Source organism: Cryptomeria japonica, chromosome 11, assembly GCF_030272615.1.
Source record: "Cryptomeria japonica chromosome 11, Sugi_1.0, whole genome shotgun sequence".
Lineage (NCBI taxonomy): Eukaryota > Viridiplantae > Streptophyta > Pinopsida > Cupressales > Cupressaceae > Cryptomeria > Cryptomeria japonica.
The window spans coordinates 382,819,709-382,836,286 of record NC_081415.1 but is presented as its reverse complement, the minus strand read 5'-3'; positions in this window follow the sequence as shown (position 1 = coordinate 382,836,286).

Here is a 16,578-nt window from a genome sequence, read left to right as displayed (position 1 = left end):
TTCTTGAATTGTAACTAAAATCCCTTTTCAACTAATTGACCAACACTCAAAAGATTGTGCTTCAAACCTTCAACATAGTAAACATTATCAGTATTATGCTTACCATCAAAAGATATAGTGCCTTTTCCTCTGATCAAACAACCTTTGTCATCTCCAAATCTTACTAGACCTCCATTGTATTCCTAAAAGGTTAAGAATTTACTCTTATCACCAGTCATATGATGTGAACATCCAGAATCAATAGTCCATTCATCCTTATCTTCAATTTTTGCTGCCAAGACTTGCTCTACCGGTTGAATAGTTAGTGTCAGTTGATCTTCTATTATTGCAACAAAAGCCCATCCATTATTTGTCGGTTCCTCATCAGAATCATCAGTAACTCCTTCATCAGCATAGTAACATGATTTGTCTCTATTCTTCTTAAATCTGTACCTTCGATATTGAGGGTTAGGCTTGTATGTTCTTTTAGCTTCTTCTTTCAATCTTGCATGTCTATCAGGACACCTAGAAGCCATATGACCAATTTTATTGTAGTTAAAACATTTAAATGGTGCTTTACCTTCATACTTACTTCCAACAGGACCTTTAGGCATTTTCCTTCCAAATAGTGGTTCAAGCTCTTCAAGTTCTTCATTCTCCTTTCTAATTTTTTCAAGCTCTCTTGCATAAAAGGTTTTCCAATCAGATTTTTCAAATGATGATGCCTTGAAAGCTAAATTTGTCTTAATAGTAACAACAAAACCAAATTCCTCAAGTTCAAAAGCTGAAAGTTTTCCAACCAAAGTGTCTCTAGATACTGATGCATTAGGCATTGTTCTCAATTCATTTATAGTAGTAACTTTCATTTTGTATGTCGGTGGCAAAGATCTTAAAACTTTAGAAACAATTTCATCTTCACTTAAGGTTCCTCCACAACATTGTATACCCAAAACAATTTCATTTACTCTTTCCATAAAAGCAAAAATCCTTTCATCTTCTTCCATTTTCAGATTTTCATACTTGACTTGGAAGCATTCCAGTTTTGCAATTTTGACTGTGGTATCACCTTCATTCAATGTCTCCAATTTATCCCAAATAGCTTTAGTAGTAGATCTATTTGATAATCCCATGATTTGTTGATTAGACAATGTGCTCAAAAGTGCTTCTCTTGCTTTGCAATCATTTTCCTCATCTTTAGCCAAGGTTGGTGTATTAGGTTGACCTTAAGTAGGAACAGTATAGCCATTCTTTGTAACATCCCATATGTCCTTTCCAATGCAATTCAGATGAGTCTCCATCCTGATCTTCCATATGCCATAGTTGGTTCCATCAAGTTTTGGACTGTCCTTCCTGAAATTGTTAGTAGACATAGGATCTTCTCAAGTTGTTAAACTTCTACAAAAAGAGGACTAAGCTTTGATAACAATTGTTAGGTCCCGAAGGCAACTGAGAGGGGGGGATGAATCTGTTGTCTATTAATTTCAACCAAATATACTTTAACCAAACTTAGTGCATAATATCGGTATACAGTTTAATAGTTAATTGCAGTATCGGTAAAGTACAATGCATGAAACAGAAAGGCAAATAACATACACAACACATAACATAGTTATTTGTACATGGAAAACCTGTAAGGGAAAAAACCACGGTGGGAAACCTTACCCACAATCAAATGATACTATTGCAGATAGTATGTATGTACAATATGGAGTCTGCACATGCAGAAAGGCCAAATGCCTAGAGCTCACTGCTCAATCACAAAAATGGGAGTCGCACTGACTATAATTAGATGGTTAAATCCAATGATAATGTACTACTCAAAATAACATCTTCATATGCTGGATTCAGTACCGGTTAAGCTCTGATTTGCCTTCTTCAATCCTTCCTTCAATCTTGAATGATGTCTGCATGTATAGCTCTTCTTATATTCACATATACCTTATTACAATCCTTTTCCACACTCTACCACACAATCTCATAAATGAGATCTTACATATATACCAAAACCTAAGACCAAATGTGTAGGTCGGCTCACTAAGATATTACAATAAAATCAATTACAAATGAATCAATATACGGTGGATGATGTCGGCTCAATGCATTTACAATAATAATAAATCATCTTCATGACATGTCGCGCTGATATGTAATAGATATGTTTTCCGGTGCATATCCTAGACCTATTTGCCGGTAACAACAAATATGCAAACCCGATTAGATCAATAATCAAATCACCAAAACCAAGTTTCCAAAGAATGTCTTCGACATAACCAAGTAATCTCTAGATGATAACAGATCATCCTCAGTGCCAGTGAACAATATAATCCTGTCAGTTAACCAGATACCGGTGACTGTGCATAAGTCATTGAACATGCCGGTGAACATAACCAAAGATCTCCAAGTGTTTCTCAAGTATTGACAAGTGTTGACATCAATGACAAAACCATATCAACATATCTAGAATACCAACATCCTTATTTCAAGATAATAATCTCTTATTATTCTTAAAAGTATTATTGTAGGGAAATGTTATTATTTCAAAGACTAATAATTATTAGTTTTCCAAAAGTTAAATTTCCTTACCAAAAGAGGTTATTATAGCAAATTTCTTTTTACTTTGGAAAGTATTCAAGTGAAAGTAAATCACTCTCATTGGAATATTTACTCAAGGAGATTTCATTTACTTTTGGAGCCTTATTATATCATATTTTTAAGAAATATTTTTAATCTAATTATGTGTAAAGATTATATATCTCTTTAGGGTAAAGTATTTTTAATTTTTCCAAAGCGAGTCATTAAGTAATTTTTTTTAGGTTTTGGAAAGTTTTAATTCAAGTGTAATGTATTCCCAAAATGTTATTAATCCAATATTATTATTCTTAGGGAATATTATTCTTTTTGAATTTTTTATTTTGGTAAATCTTGTGACTATATGGCACAGTATTTTGAGTTATTGTTCCCTAAGTATATATGGTATATTTCCTTTTAGGTCAAATTTGATCTCGCAAAATGTTTCTAATGTTATTAAAGATATTATTTTAGCCCTAGAAGGATAAATGTTTGATTTATTGCAATATCTAAATAGTGTCATTTCATGTGCAGAGAAACATATTATTTCTTCCATGGGACAGGAAGTATTTCTTACTTTAATAAATTAATATAATACTAGAAGATGTAATGATTTTATTATTTATGAAAAATACATTAAATCATTATCTTGGAAATACTTCCTCAATGGATTAAATATATTTAATAGCATTCATGAAAAATATTGGATTAGTCAATTGGATGATATTTTCACCCTAAGTGAATAAAGTGGAACATGTGTATTAGGGTTAATTTTTTATGTAGAATCAAAGTGTGAATTTTTGTAAAAGTATTTTCTAGAAAAGTTGTAAAAACTTTGATTAAGGAGAATTATTATTTATGTATCTGAAAAGGATCTAATTTTTAATGCAAAACTTAACCAAAGGAAAATCATGATTTAATTTCCATTTGAGGAACCTGATTGGTTTAATTTATGTGCAGGAAACTTTTATCAAAGCTTGGAAATTAGGAACTCAAGCAGAAATGAAATATTAAATCTGCATTATTAATGTCTTAGTGTTGTATTTTAGGCATTCGTTTGTAATTGTTTTTCAAACCAAAGGGTGTGTCCTTTGGGAATGCAACTGTCTGTAACTCCCTCCTATGTATGAAAGGGTGTGTCCTCTCATATGTGCCTTTTGATTCGTATATTTAAAGGGAGTTAGTTTTACAGAGGGGAGGGAGATTTTCATAGAACATCATGTTGTTGTAAGGACTGAAAGTCATTTGTACTAGGGAATTCTATAGGAAGAAGAAGTACCATTTTGTGCAAGCAATTTGTAATGGAGTATCTGCAAGTGCAGCTTATGTATGCAATCATTTCGTGAAGGTTAGTATACAAGGTTCATTGTTTTTTTTCCAAATATTGTGCACACTTTTGTGTTGATGATTATCTTTGTCCTCTTGATAAATCTGTGTATAGATTTTCTATGATGAGAATCACATGTTGTTGCATTAAGTGAAATATTGAGTTCTTATTGTTTGTGTAACACATACTGAACCTTCATAGCTAATGAGAAATTGTCTCTCGAGTTGATAAGATATTCTGTCCACAAAGTGTCATATATATCCCTGAATAGAGGCACTGGTTTGTTATTGATTTTTCAAGGTTTTGATTTGTATGCATTCAAGGTCCTTGACAGAAAAACATTCTTCCCAAATCCTATATGAACTGATCTATGCATATGTCTTTTAGGTCCTAAAAGAAACCTCATTTTCAATATACATTCACAATCATTCCTTTTCAAGGGCATTTATTTAAAGCACATAATAAAGCATAATTGCAGACAACAATTTACCAGTTTGTAATTTTCTAAAAGGCTTAAATCCACTTTAAATATTCTCTTTTGTTCTTGAGAGTGTGAGGTACACCCGCCTAGGTTTAGTGGAGCCTAAAGTGCAGAGGGATTTAGTCTTTGACTATCCCTGTTCGATTGCCAAGGCTGATTGGACTGCTTGAGGATTTGGCAAGTCTTTGGGTTTTCCAATCTGTTGTTTTAGGCACCAACACACTGGCATCAACAACTAACTATCTAAGCTTAGAAATAGGGGTGGATATATTACCTATATCAGTCTCCGGTAGGAGACTTGACAAAATGTTAACAACAGTTTGAATGGTCTCTACTTCTCATTTCTGCTCTTTTAACCTCTTCTTTTGTGCTCGAGATTGCATTATAGTAGCAATCTCCATTAATTCAGAGGCACTCAAATTGTCCAAATCTATAGGACCTTTAATTCTGATTGAGTCATCATCATCATCCTCAACATTTATTTTCTTCTTAGTCTTTGTTTTCTTTTCTTCATCCTTTTTCACTTCAACCTTCTTCTCTGGTTTCTCTTTCCCTATCTCTGTATGTTCCTTCTGTGTTGGTGTAATTACTAGTGGCAGTTGACTCTCAATATTATGTTCCTTTTCTATTGGTGGTTGTATGTCCATACTTTGTTCAGTAGTCAGTGCTTCCTCTGCTTTTTTTTCGTTAACCATCTCTAGTTCCGATTCTTTTTCCTTAACCGGTTCATTATAGGTACTAGTTGTATCAACAATATCCTAAACATCTTTAGTTTCATCCACAAAGAATATGACAGGTGGTGAAATAGTGTCATTTATTCTTGATAGGGTAGACTACATCCAATGTAATAATTTATTCAGTGTCCATTTTTGGTGGAGCTCTAGTATTAGTCTGATCAAGCTTATTGTGATAGTTCTTCAATTGATCATTCATTCCTTGAATAAATTTGTATGCCCAATGAGTATCATCTTCAACTTCCTAAATTTTTCCTCCCAATAGATTCATTCTTCTTGATCTTGTATGAAATTGTCCCTTATGCTTAAAAAAGCATTTCTAACAACTCATCATGAGATAATTGAGGAAAATATTGAATAAAAATTCTATCAATCATCTCTTGTTCCTGGTCAATAATCATCTTCCATTTATTTTCAAGAATTAAATTTAAAGAATCATATATTTCTCTATGAATCTCATGTAGTAACCGGTTATATTGACATAGGTAATTGATTACCTCTTGTACCACTTCTTGTTTTATAACTTCATCAAAAGAATCAAAATATTATTTTACATTACTAAATTTATTTCTCTTTAATGTTTTTAGAGTCCTCTCAAAATGACTCATTGACTTGAAAGACATAATATCAATAGGTATATTTGGTTTAGGGATTTCCCCTATTGAATTAGATTTCTTACTGGTTGCCTTCAACTTCTTCTTTTCTTCCTCGGACTCAGTATCCTCAGATTCTTCTTGTAGGATGAGATGTCTTCCTCTCTTTCTAGTGGCAGTTTGCTTCTTTGTGTACACTTTAGCTACAAGTTCCTTCTTTCTTTGAACACTTCTTGTTACTCTAGTACCGATTGACACAGAAGTTTGTTACTCATCTTTCTTCTTTTTCCCTTTCACACCACTAGGATGTCCCAGTGCAATCCTTTCTTGATAAGTACCAAGTTTGTTCTTTTATGTGTCCTTAGGAGATGCCAAAAGGTTGTTGGCATAATGGATCAACAAGTCATAACTGTTGGCATTATGTGAACTGGCATCACATTATGTGAACCGGCATGAAGACATAATGATATTGTATGTTGTCATTGATGTCAATATGAGACATACTGTGAACCGACACATGTGATAAGTGAAGAGAGAGAGGAACCAACATTTCTATGAACTGGTTTATATGCCAAAGTGAAGCGGCATATTTGTTCAAGATGAATCGGCATGTAGTTATGGGAACCGGCACATGGAAGCATTGTATGACTACTGGTTAGTAGGTAGCTTCCACTTCAGGATTTCTGGTTGGAGTACCTCAAGTCTGTGTGACTCAATCAGTGATCTTTGTGTGATGAGTTAGCAGTATGATGGAGGACAGATCGTGTTGCCACGTAAGCTCTGTGTGCATGAAGGATCTTGCATGAAGATGACTATTCCTATCTTCCTCAAGAATGTGCGAAGTCTGTCAAACGGTGATAATGCGTGATGGGTTATCAGCCACCATGAAATCAGTGGATAATGGATGATGGAGAATGTCTTGAGATCTATTCAAGATTGTTGCATTTAATGCAGTATGATTCAATGAACCGTTTGAATTGCTTAACCTAATAGGTTTAGGGTTTAGGGTTTTTGCTACTGATCATTGTAATTCCTGTTGATCTCTAACCACTTCAATAGTTGTAAAATCCCCTAACAGGGTAGCCTTAACTAGCTTGATTCAAAATCCCTTAAATCAGGTGGTCTTAACAAGCTTGATACAAATCACTTAACCGGGTAACTCGAGGTTAATGAGTTCTGAGAAGCTATAGAGCTTAGGAGATCCTTTCAGCTATTAAGCTCTTGAAATCCTCTAACAAGGTGACCCTACCAGGTTTAACCCTTAACCGGGTATCCCTTAACTAGGTGATCCCTAACAGGATCGGTTCCTAACAAAACCTATTGTAATGTCTTTAACCGGACAAGGCTCCTAACAGAGAGGACTTCTAAAGAGTTCAAAAAGCAACTTGTGGGTATTCATCCTCACCGTGGTTTTTCCCAAGTTGGGTTTCCACGTGAAAAATATGTGTGTTATGTGTGATGCTTTTATCTTGTGATGCTTTGTTTTACTTGTCAAGCATATGAAGGTTCTATGTTTTATGCCTGTCTATAAAACATATTGAACTCACTATTGTGAAGATCTAATGATTAAGTTTACCTATTTATGCATGAGAGTATAATGATACTATAGTATTGAGCTAAGAGAAAAGCCTATTAAGTGATCGTTTCATGACTAATTGAGCTGTACTGGATGTTACTGGTTGCACTCTGTTTTACTAGTATCCCTATTTGTCAGTCATTTGGTGTGTTTGCTGTCAAACCAATTTTGGACTGTATTTGTGTTGGTACTGATTCACCCTTGCCCCCTCTTAGTACCGGTTTGGTACTAGTGGTTCATCATTGAGTTATCAATTGGTATCGGAGCACCTCTAGGTCCTCTGTGTTGTAAGCTTAACCGCTTGAGGAAAAGATCCTAGTCAAATGATGAAGAGGGAAGGTCCAAAGTTTAACAGGAAAAACTTTGGTATATGGAAAGGGAGGATGAAGATATTCATCAAAAGCATGGGTGTTCAACACTGGAGTTATGTTGAAAATGTATATGTTGTTCCTACTAGTACTCTCACCGATGACCAAAAGAGAGAGATACAAGAGAATGGGCAAGTCATGGAAGCCCTCATCAGTAGTTTATTTGACATTGAGTTTATTGATGTTCAAGACAAGGCAAATCCCAAAGAGGTATGGGATGCTCTTGAAAATATCTATGGTGGTGATGAGCATGTAAAATAGGCTAAGGAAGAAAGCCTAAGAGGGAAGTTTGAAGACATGCAGATGGTTGAAGGAGAGACCATTCAGTAGTATGGAATAAGAATCAAAACAGTTGTTGGAGAAATAAAGAGTGCAGGTGGCAAAATAGAAGATTCCACTATGGTAAGTATAGTCCTGAGATCCCTATTGCCAGTCTATGCAATAAGGGTTGCTACTATTTAGGAGCTGAGATCAATAGACAAGTCTAAGGTGTCCTTGGACTCCATCATAGCCAAGTTGACAGCCTATGAACTGAATAGTTTTGATGGCAGTGTTCAAAAGATAGAATCAGCCTTTAAAGCCTCTACTATACCATCCAAAAAAGGAAAAGAGTCTAGCACTAGTGGGGAACCTAATCAGAACAGAGAAATGAAAGATGAAGAGTTTTTGATGGAATTTGAAGCTCTTCTTGCCAGGAGATTTCCAAAAGGAACTAGTAAATACAAAGGTAAGCTCCCTTTGAAATGTTTCTCCTATAACCGGATAGGACATATTGCTATGAACTGTCCTAATAGTGACAACAAGGATAAACCGGAAAGGTTTAAGAAATTCAAAGGAGGGAACCAGAGAAACTACTTTGTGGCAGTTGATGAAGGTGTCACAGATGAGGAATCAGAAGATGAAGAGAATGAAGACATTGTGTTTGTTGCTGTAAAGGAAGATGTGGCAGACAAGAAGGCTCTTGTCTCTTGATTTGATGATTCCAATGAGTGGATCATTGACAGTGATTGCTCTCACCATATGACTGGTGACCAGAGCAAGTTTCTATCCTTAGAGGAGTATGATGGTGGTGTGGTTCGCTTTGGCAATGATGCACCATGCATGGTCAAAGGAAGAGGGTCCATCTCTTTGAATGGAAAGAGTAGTGCTGACAATGTGTACTGGGTTGATGGTCTCAGACACAACCTTCTGAGTGTTGCCCAGCTAAATGATAGTGGCTTCACTCTGCAATTCAAGAATGGAGTTTGTAGAATCAAAGGAAAAGATGGTAAATTGGTGGCCACTGGCATGCAAACTAAAGGTAACCTATTTCATCTAAATACAAATATAAGTACATGTCTTATGGCTAAGCTTGATGATAGCTGGGTATGGCATAGGAGACTCTGCCATGTAAACTTTGATAACATTGTAAAGGCTAGTAAGATCAAGGTAGTTAGAGGGTTGCCGGTCCTAAACAAATCGGATAATACCTTGTGTAGAGAATGTCAATTGGGGAAAATGTCTTCCTCAACTTTTAAAGGTAAATCTTTCACTGCTGATAACTTTCTTGATCTTGTGCATATTGATTTATGTGGTCCTATAAAAACTAGAAGTGTGCAGGGTGATAGGTACTTCATGATTCTCACTGATGACTGCTCAAGAATGATGTGGGTCACATTCTTGAAAGACAAGTCTGAATCTTTTGGGAAATTCAAAGCTTTCAAAGCATTAGTGGAGAAGGAAAATGGTAAAAGGATCAAATGTCTCAGAACTAATCAAGGAGGGGAATTCACTTCCAGTGAATTCAACAAGTATTGTGAAGAATTTGGCATCAAGAGACAACTATCTGCCCCCCGGACTCCACAGTAGAATGGCCTAGCAGAGAGGAATAACCGGACTGTTGTTGAAGCAGCTAGAACCATGTTGATTCAAGGAAAGGTAGCTCACACCTTTTGGAGAGAAGCAGTGAGCACTGCAATCTACACTATGAACTGGGTACTCATCAAAAAGGGTAAGGACAAAACTCCTTATGAGTATTGGACTGGTAAGACACCTATGGTTAACTACTTTAAGGTATTTGGTAGCAAATGTTACATCAAGAGGAGTGAACATCAGGGCAAATTTGAAGCTAAATGTGATGAAGGAATATTTCTAGGATATTCCACCAAGAGTAAAGCTTTCAAGTGCTACAACAATAGGACTTAGAGAATTATGGAAAGCATTAATGTAAGAGTTGATGAATCCTCTAAGAAGACTGAGGAAACCGGCAGTGAGCAAGCTGTAAATGAACTGGTTGCAACCTTTTGGGAACCAGTTGTTAGCCAACCAAGTACCAGTAACAGTGTCCCTGAACCAGTGAATGCTGATACTGATGAAGATGAGGATGAAGAAGAAAAGCAAGAACAACCAGTTAAGACCATTCCTCAGTATGTCAAGTTGAATCATGATCCCAAGCAGATCATAGGTGATAAGGATGTAGGAATCCTTACTAGAAGAAAGATCAGAGAAAACTGATGTATGATCTCTGAATTTGAGCCTAAGTCATTCAAAGAGTCTCATAAAGATGAAGATTGGATCAAGGTAATGGAAGAGGAACTTGATCAGATAGAGAAAAATGGTACATGGTCCTTAATACCTTGACCTGAGCATAAAAATGTCATTGGCACCAAATGGGTGTTTAGAAATAAGTTGAATGAGGATGGCACTCTGATTAGGAATAAAGCCAGATTGGTATGCAAAGGATATGCTCAAGAAGAAGGAGAAGACTATGGAGAAACCTTTTCTCTTGTGGCCAGATTGGAAGGAGTTTGTATGCTTCTTGCATATGCAACTTTTAAGAGGTTCAAGGTATATCAAATGGATGTAAAATCTACATTCCTAAATGGTGTACTTGAAGAGGAGGTGTATATTGAGCAACCAAATGGGTTTGCCCTATTTGAAGATAGTGACATGGTATGTAGGCTACATAAAGCATTATATGGTCTAAAGCAAGCACCTAGGGCATGGTATGAGCGCCTACATTCCCATCTTGTGAAGATTGGATTTGAGAGAACAAGTGAAGATAGCAATATCTACTTGAAGTCTGAAGGAGATCAGATCCTGATCTGTGAAGTTTTTGTTGATGACATCATCTTTGGTGGAGATGACAAGATGAGTCATGAGTTTGCTGATGAGATGAAGAAAGAGTTTGAGATGTCACTCATAGGGGAGATTAAGTTCTTCATTGGACTGCAGATCCAGCAGATGGAAGATGGAATCTTCATCACTTAGTCCAAATATGTCAAAGAGGTGTTGAAGACTTTTGGCATGGAAGATAGCAAACCAGTTGGTACACCGATGGTGACCGGTTGCAAATTGACAAAAGAGGATGATTCCGCACTGGTTGATGAGAAGGAATACCGATCAATGATTGGTAAGTTGCATTATGTAGTGCATAGCAGACCGGATATTGCACATGTAGTTGGCATTACTGCAAGATTCCAAAAGAGTCCAAGAGAATCTCACTTGATTGCAGTCAAGCGGATTCTTAGGTATCTAAAGGGAACAATTGACTATGGATTGTCGTACCCATACATCAATAATTTCAATCTGAAAGTGTTCACAAATGCTGATTGGGCAGGTAATGTGGATGACTAGAAAAGCACTACCGGTGGTGCTTTCTTTCTTGGTGGTAGACTGGTCTCATGGATGAGTAAAAAGAAGAGTTGTATCTCTCAGTCTATAGCGGAAGCGGAGTATGTTGTAGCTTTCATGAACTGCACTCAGACAATCTGGATGAAGCATGTACTAGAAGGCTTCAAGATCCCTGTATCTGAATCGGTAAGTATATTCTGTGATAACACAAGTGCTATCAATATATCAAAGAATCCAGTTTTACATTCTAGAACCAAGCATTTTGAGCTTAAGTATCATTTCTTGAGGGAAAAGGTTCAGAATAAAGAGATTGCACTAGAGCATGTGTCCAGTAAGGAGTAGTTAGCAGACATATTCACCAAATCTCTCCCAAAGACAACATTTGTGCATTTGAGAGGTGAATTAGGGGTATTGCCCCTTCAGGAGATGAACTAAAAGTAATTATTCCACATCAGTCAGGTACTGGAAAGATAAATTTTTGGTTGATTGGTGTGTTGAAGGATGCTACTCCTCAGGGGGAGCAACATGATGAAATAGAGATGATTGTACCTTCACTTTGGCATTGTTGTCAAAGGGGGAGAAGGAGTGAAGCGAAAAGATATATGTAGCAAATGGGGAAAAGATGTGAAGCAGAGAAGATATCTTTTGTATATTGCCATCAATGCCAAAGGGGGAGATTGTTGGCAATATGTGAACCAGCATGGCATTATGTGAACTGGCATGAAAACATAATGATATTGTATGTTGTCATTGATGTCAATATGAGACATAGTGTGAACCGGCACATGTGATAAGTGAAGAGAGAGAGGAACTGACATTTGTATGAATCGGTTTATATGCAAAAGTGAAGCAACATATTTGTTCAAGATGAACCGACATGTAGTTATGGGAACTGACACATGGAAGCATTGTATGACTACCGGTTAGTAGGTAGCTTCCTCTTCAGGATTTCCAGTTGGAGTACCTCAAGTCTATGTGACTCAATCGGTGATCTTTGTGTGATGAGTTAGCAGTATGATGGAGGACAGATCGTGTTGCCATGTAAGCTCTATGTGCATGAAGGATCTTGCATGAAGATGACTATTCCTATCTTCCTTGGGAATGTGTGAAGTCTGTCAAATGGTGATAACGCGTGATGGGTTATCAGTCACCATGAAATCGGTGGATAATGGACAATGGAGAATGTATTGAGATCGATTCAAGATTGTTGCATTTAATGCGGTATGATTCAATGGTCAAGATCGAATCATTTGAATTGCTTAACCTAACAGGTTTAGGGTTTAGGGTTTTCGCTACTAGCCTGTATGTTTCCTATAAGGTCGATGTTGTGTTTCTTTCTAAGGTTGTTGGCAAAAGTTGTGAGTGTGTATCTAAGGGAAGTGATACATAATTCTTGCCAGACCAAAGGAGAGAAGTGATACCTGCAAAGTGAATGTGCAGAAGGTAAAGAGGAGCCTAAATAGATCTGCATTAGCATTGAGTGCTGTTAACAGATCATTGTAATTCCTGTTGATCTCTAACCACTTCAATAGTTGTAAAATCCCCTAACAGGGTAGCCTTAACTGGCTTGATTCAATTCCCTTAAATCGGGTGGTCTTAATAGGCTTGATACAAATCCCTTAACCGGGTAACTCGAGGTTAATGAGTTCTGAGAAGCTATAGAGCTTAGGAGATCCTTTTAGCTATTAAGTTCTTGAAATCCTCTAACAAGGTGACCCTACCAAGTTTAACCCTTAACCGGGTATCCCTTAACCGGGTGATCCCTAACAGGATCGGTTCCTAACAGAACCTATTGTAATGTCTTTAACCGGACAAGGCTCCTAACAGAGGGAACTTCTAAAGAGTTCAAAAAGAAGCTTGTGGGTATTCATCCCCACCATGGTTTTTCCCAAGTTGGGTTTCCACGTGAAAAATATGTGTGTTATGTGTGATGCTTTTATCTTGTGATGCTTTGTTTTACCTGTTAAGCATATGAAGGTTCTATGTTTTATGCCTGTCTATAAAACATATTGAACTCACTGTTGTGAAGATCTGATGATTAAGTTTACCTATTTATGCATGAGAGTATAATGATATTATAGTATTGAGCTAAGAGAAAAGCCTATTGAGTGACCAGTTCATGACTGATTGAGCTGTACTGGATGTTACCGGTTGCACTCTATTTTACTAGTATCCCTATTTGTCAGTCATTTGGAGTGTTTGCTGTCAAACTGGTTTGGGACTGTATTTGTGTTGGTACTGATTCACCCTTGCCCCCTCTTAGTACCGGTTTGGTACTAGTGGTTCATCATTGAGTTATCAGTAACTAACTTCATAACCCATTTACTCCATGTCTTCTTCACTTAGTTCAACAGCCTCCATAAGGCAAAAATTGGTGGTCATAGTGAAACAGATATCTTTTTCAAAGTGTTTCACCACTTCATCTGATAACCTTAGTCTCATTCTCATCTTCTTCTGGAATTTTTTGAAATACCTATTCATAGCAACTAGAAATGTGTTCTTTACAGCCTTTATACTATTCTTAATTTGGGCTGAAATAGGTGTATCATTGGACCATTCAATATCTCCAATACTAGGAATGAAATTCTAGAAATAGAAAAACAAACCGATCAAAAGTTGTCCAAACTTGAACTTCTGATTGTTTTCCTTCTTGATCGATTCCAGATTCAATATTAGTTGACTTCACATAGCCTCACACAAATCATAATCTATATTTTCCTTAATCATCTAGTACGCGGCATGTACAACACTCGATGACACATTGTTCATCCGGATAGAATGGAATATCCTGTAACTGATAATCATTGTAGCATATCTGACTGCTTCATCTTGAATGTTGCTAATAGACATGGCACGACCATCACAAGTGGTCTTCGTCGATTCAATGACAGTATTCTGCGAGATTTTCCTCAATTTAGGAACTTCGTCGGTTTGGCAGAAACCGGTCACAACATGAATAGCCTCCTTAGTGATAGTATGAAACCTATCTAAGTACATGTTCCCTCCATGGAAACAACTTAGGATAATCCTAACATGCTCTTCCTCAAAATATTCAAGAAAATAGACCAAATTATGAAAACCTTTCTCATAAACCCTAATGTACTTGGGTTTGATCTTCCCGTTCTTGTCGCACAAAGATTTCAACTGGGAATAGATTGCCAAAGATCCTAAATCTTCTATCTTAAAATCTATGTAGCTGGATAAATCAACCTCAATCAAAACTCCCTTGGTTACATGTGATAATGTGTTGTATGGCTCTATCTTGTTTGACTCCATTGACTCAGTAGCTTCAATGTTGATAAAAAGACTCTTTGATGGGGCAGAAGATGAATATGCCATTCCAAATAAAAATGATTCACGAGAGGAGGTCGACCAAATACCTTATTTTCTTTGCACCTCTAGGGTTTTCGTTTGCTCTCTCTCTTGCACACCCGATTCGCCTTTCTTATCTTCAAATTTGATTCAACTTCTCAGTCTATAGCACATATCTGTTCACAATTTGCTAAGAATGATTTGTTTTGCTTTGCAAGTGCTCACAAAATGCTCTTCGAATGCAAATATGGTAAAAATAACTTAGCGGAATTTATTTTTATTAACTTTACTGACTTCATTTATTACACTACTGATAGGGTGAAAAACCCTAATTACCACTTAACAAACTCACCTTTACCAGTAGGTATACTAACCAATTGTTAATACTTTAGAAAACTAATAGATAACAATATAGAAAATTCTTATATCCCAATTTAAAATGAAGAATTTACTTACTATACATTCTTCAAGGGGTTCGAAAATAGATTTACCTATATGCCGCCTAGGCTTATTGAAAAGCTCAATTTGTCGGTGTAGGATTCTCCATACTAGGTGAAGTATTTGGTTCTTCTGATGGCTTGTCCTCACTTTTCTTTTTCCAGATCCTATTCATCTCAGCTCTGGTTTCTTCAATATCAACCTTCTTCTTTCCTTTCCAATCTGCATTGTGACTTACTGATTGGTTCTTCTTTGTTCTGCAAAACTTGGCAATGTGTCTCAGTTTGTGACAATGATAGCAGACCATTCCAGATGCTCTCTAAGAGCCTGCATTGCCCCTTCCTATTCTTCTTTTGTAGTTCATAGCCACATGTCCAAAGTTGTTACAAATTGAGCAAGTCACATTGACTCTCTTTTCCATCTCATAAGGACTAGACCAGTTAACATAGGGTCTTTGCCAATTTGTATTTCTCTGGTCAATGATATTCCTTCTCCATTCACCATTAGGTCTTGGAATCATGTGAGGTGCAAGATTTGCTCCATATCTACATTCAACTGATCTATGCCCATACTTGTTGTATGTATAATAATAACCTTCAAATCTTCTAGGCACATACCTAGTATTAGGTCTATAACCAATATTACCATCAGATTTGCTTCTACAAACATTAGTAGTATGTCCTAGTTTATGACAGTTAAAGCAAACTGGTTTGTAAGCTTTCTTACTAGTAGGCTTCTAAGCCTTAGGAGCAGTTTTACCTACATGCATGTCGCTCTTGGTAACAAAAGATTCACCTTTCTCAGATGTATTGTATCCTAACCCAAATGTATCACCTTTCATCCTTTGAGATTGGATCTGTTCATCTAGCATAGAAGAGCTCTTATTGAATTTGTTAAGCTTCTCATTGGCTTTAGTAAGATCTTCATTCATTTTCATTAGGGTCTCTCTAAGAGACATTGCTATTTCAAGATCTTCTTGTAATGCTTATTTTTCTTCTTTCTCCTCATGATAGTGTTCATGCAAAGTTTCCTTCTCCTGCTTGATCTTAAGGATTTCATGATCTTTCTCTTTGATTTGGTCTTTAGCTGCCCTCCTAGCTTCAAGTTCTTGACTCCTTCAGATTGTAAGGGCTTCAAGTTATCTCCTCAGGCTAAGTTTCTCACCATTTAGTTTCTCCACTTCCTCAACCAGTGCATCAATGTTTGCCTCATCTGAAGAGCTATTGTCAGAGATCTCCAATAATTACTTAGTCAATTCTTTCCTTTTAGCTTGTGAAGCCTTGAATCTTCCTCTTAGGGTTTCTAGCTCATCCCTAGTTTCACCAAGTTCTCTAGCCATATCTCTATAACTCATATCCCCCATAAAGGATTTAGGGTTTCCTTCCAAGCACTTAAGCCTTAAGGAAGTTAGGCTCTGATACCAATTGATAAAATTATAAAGAACTGAGAGGGGGGGTGAATCGGTGAAAGCAAAAATAGTAGCACTTTAATTACAGATTGGTAAAAATACTTAATCAATTTACCAATGACTTTGCATATAATCCAAAGTGTTATAAAAGCATTCACCATAACACAAGTATTTATACGTGA